Source organism: Vulpes lagopus, chromosome 4, assembly GCF_018345385.1.
Source record: "Vulpes lagopus strain Blue_001 chromosome 4, ASM1834538v1, whole genome shotgun sequence".
NCBI lineage: Eukaryota > Metazoa > Chordata > Mammalia > Carnivora > Canidae > Vulpes > Vulpes lagopus.
The window spans coordinates 17,460,359-17,464,380 of NC_054827.1; the positions used below are offsets into that span (position 1 = coordinate 17,460,359).

Below are 4,022 nucleotides of genomic sequence, written 5' to 3' on the forward strand. Positions count from 1 at the left end.
TATCCTAAATAAAATAAATAGTTAAAAATAATATTTGGAATTACTTAAAAAGGTGTCAATATACTAAATATTTAAGATGAAAATACTATTTGAGTGATCAGGAAAATAATATCTCTCCAGAGTGTTGTCAATTCTTTGTGAACAGGAAAGAGAGAAAATGGCAAAGCTGTAATGACTATTACAGCTTCTATCTGGATATGATACATGTCACTTCCACTCACATTTGTTGAGTCAAGTAGGTCATTCGATGATGCATAACTTCAAAGGGGAGGGGTGGTGGGATATGCAATCTGTCAGTGTGCCTGGAAGGAGAGAAGGAAGAGTATTTGAGGCCCTCCCTGACGCCAGAGTCACAGAGATAAAGCCGACTGTCCTCTTCCTGCTGTGGGCGGTTTGGGAGGGAGGAGGATTAGAACACCAGGGGTCACTCTTTCCGGTCCTCCTGAATGACCTGTCTAATTTAATCTAGCCAAATCCAGACGGATAATCCATCATCCACCTTCCTAATCAAGGAAGGTAATACTCTGGGTCTCATTCTCCTTAAAATAGGTTGATAATAGCTCACACCTGGAAGACTTTTTAAAAAAAGATTTTTTTTTCCTTTTTAAAAAAGGAAAATAATAAGCAAAAAAAGTAAAAGAGTAAGAAATGCCTCTGATCCCTGGGTGGTGCAGCGGTTTAGCGCCTGCCTTTGGCCCAGGGCGCGATCCTGGAGATCTGGGATCGAATCCCACGTCGGGCTCCCGGTGCATGGAGCCTGCTTCTCCCTCTGCCTATGTCTCTGCCTATCTCTCTCTGTGTGTGTGACTATCATAAATAAATAAAAAAATTTAAAAAAAAAAGGAACTAAAGGATTCCAAAGTTCATCCAAATAGAAGATTTTTTTTCCCCTAGTATTAGAAAACTCTAGAGCAACCAGATTCTGAAGAATTGTACACAAGAGGAAATTAGGTAAGTTAGAATATTACTAAATGTGTTGTGGGACCTCAGAAGATTTCAGAAGTCTTCTTCACAGAGGACAATATTATATCAGTTCTAAGCAGGGAAGAAAGAGGGCAAAAAAATTTTTTTGACACCCCACTCTTGTCTAAAGCAAATAATGAATATGTGGGGAATGTAATCACTAGTTCAAGAACTAAAATCTTGGAAGGAAAAAAAAAAGAGGGAAGAAAAAAATTTAAAAATCAACAAAACATAAAATGAACATGACTGTAATTTTTTTCAGACAATCAAACAAAACCCTGGAATCATTATAAGTTTAAATCATAGGAACTGTAGCTCATCTTGAGAAGAGAAAAATAAAAATAAAAAGATGCAAAAGGAAATTCTTTCACATGTACAGAGAAGTCATGATATCTTGAAATCTGTGTATTACTTAAAAGAATTTCAGTGCTAGAATCCAGAAACACACTCTCCTCACAAAACCTAGACAGCCAAAGGGCTGAACAAAACAAAAAACATCAGTACCAAAGCTGCTATCTGCTATCTTACTCTCTACAATAGTCAAGAACTGTATAGCTAAATAGGATGGACAGACATACAGGGAAGACACTAGAACTCCCTGATGATTTGAGGAGGCATTAGAAAACTTAGAAAACATTTGGTTAAAAAATACATAAGGAAAAAATGATCAAGGCAAAATATCTAAAATAAATTGGATCCAAGTTTGTTTATGTTGGATGTCTGTATATACATAAAAGAGAAAGAAAAAACCCAAATATACCTAAAGGTTAAAAAAAATATATGAAGAAAAATCCATTTGGGGGGCAAAATAAAACAGTTTAAGAAACACAAGATGCTAATGGGAAAAACTTAGCAATCTCAAAAAGAACATTAACTCTTATGAGATAAAAAGTAATCAAAAATGTACTGATAAAACAATGAACGACATCAATCTGTACTCTTACAGAAAACATGGAGTTGTATGTAAGATTTAAAAAAAAAAAAAAACAAAACGAGGAGTTTAGTTTTATTTTCTCTGTGTATTTGCAAAATACTTAGGACCAACACAGAAACAATAATAAAAGCTCCTGTGAAAAAAAAATTACACTTAAAAAAAAAAAAAAAGAAAAGAAAAGAAAAAGACCTGAGAGGGATTAGTGCCTTAGCCCTAGGGAGCTATAGCAAATCTGATTAGTCCAAGGAATTGAAAAGATATTAGGAAGATAGAACAGGAGGTGAGAGAATTAGAAATTACTGAGGAAGAAGGCGTCGGAGTGGGCTATGAGGGGAACTGGAGCCTGGGGGGGGGTGTCTGGGTGGAGGCAGGGGTCCCCACTGGTAGCCAGAGGGTGGGGGTCATGGAGGCCCAGTGTATCCACGAGGAGGCACCAGTGGAGGAGGTCCAAGCATCCCATGTGGAGGCATGGGACCTGGGTGACCTATGGGAGATCCAAACGGAGGCCCTCAAGGGGGCATGTCCATTGGAGGAGGTCCAGGATGAGGCATTCCAGGTGGTGGTTGGGGTGGCGGATGCCCCCCCAGAGCCTGGGGGCCCAGCATGTGGGTGTCCTGTGCCATGAGGGCCATGGTGGGCCAGCTGCATCTGAGACATCCCTGGATGGGGCATCCCACTCGGTGGGAATGGGTGAGGATGCGAGTGTCCATGTCCAGGATGTCTAGCCCCTGGGATTCCTGCTGATGGTGGACTGTGTCCTCCAGCCCCGGGAGGCATAGGTGGCGGGGGGCATGGCAGGGGGTATCCCAGGTGGAAGGGCTCCAGGAGGCAGCACTGGGGGTGCCAAGGACCCAGGAGGAGGCATGCCTGGTGGAGGGAGCCCAGACCCCAAAGATGATACGACAGGATTGGGGGCTGAAGGCAGAGGGGGTGCGTCTGCAAACAGCTGATGAGGGTGGTCAGCCTGGGAGAGTGGGTTCTGGGCTTCCAGAAGTCGTTCAGCTGCTGAGCCGTGGCGCAACCCCTTGAAGTCCTTGAAGGCATAGGACGCAGTGATGGGGCGGTTACCGAGATACTGCCTGTTCATGGCCTCGGTAACTGCATCCAAAGCATCAAATGAAGCAAAATTAATAAGGGCATAACCTTTGGAGTTGCCTGTATCAGGGTCCCACATAATCTTGGGGGGTTGTAAGATGACCCCAAAGGCGTTGAAAGTATCATGAAGCAGCTTCCCATCAATCCATGGGTCCAGATTGTCAATGAAAATGTTGGCCCCCACGTCCAGGTTGTTGTTGTGAGCCGATGTCTTGTTCACTCTTATTGGCTTCCCATAGAGTTTGATCATGTTCATGATCTTAATGGCATAGTCAGCATCTTCCCCACTCAGGAATTCCACAAAGCCATAGCCTTGGTGCTGGCCTGTGACTCTATCCTTTGGCATGTGGGTGCTGATTACTGGCCCTGCCTGGAGAAAAAGCTCCCACAGCAGTGGTTTCCCAACCTTCTCATCCAGGCCCCGATGTAGATAGTGGCATCCTGGTTCTGCTTGGAGATCCACCCTGCTGCCATGGCGAAAGAGCTCCTGCCCTCTCCAGGCCTGTACATAAGATTCTTAACTAATGTTTTTTGGATGATAATACTACTTTTTTTTTTCATTTTCTTACACTATTTAACACTTCCTGAATTTTCTTCAATTAACCAAGATTTTAATTAAACAAATATTGATTTGTACCTTCCATAGTCTGAGCACTGTGCTAGGTAGATGCAATAGATACAATAGTAAACACTAAATATGGTGCCTGCCCTTCAAGCACTAATTGAATAGAAAGAGAATTAGCAATGCAGTGTAAACAAGTTCTATGACTGATAGATATTTGTAAAACTAAATATGTGTGTGTATGTGTGTGTATATATATATATATATATATATATATATATATAGGCTCAAAAGGGCTCAGTATATATATTGAGCCCTTTGAGTTGTCTAGCAGGAAAGAACTCAGCAAAATATAGTTTACATAAAGAAATGGTTTATGATAGAGTGAGTAGGCATTTAAGTAATGTAGAAAACAAACATACATTTCTAAGTCTGCTGTTGTAGGAGATGTGGGACTTTGGAATAGGG

At 41.7% G+C, this 4,022-nt stretch overlaps 1 pseudogene; it reads right to left on the reverse strand.

Annotated features, from left to right (window-relative positions):
- Nucleotides 1-2,193: 2,193 nt before the first annotated feature.
- Nucleotides 2,194-3,580, reverse strand: LOC121488682 (annotated as a pseudogene).
- Between the last annotated feature and the right edge of the window lie 442 nt (nt 3,581-4,022).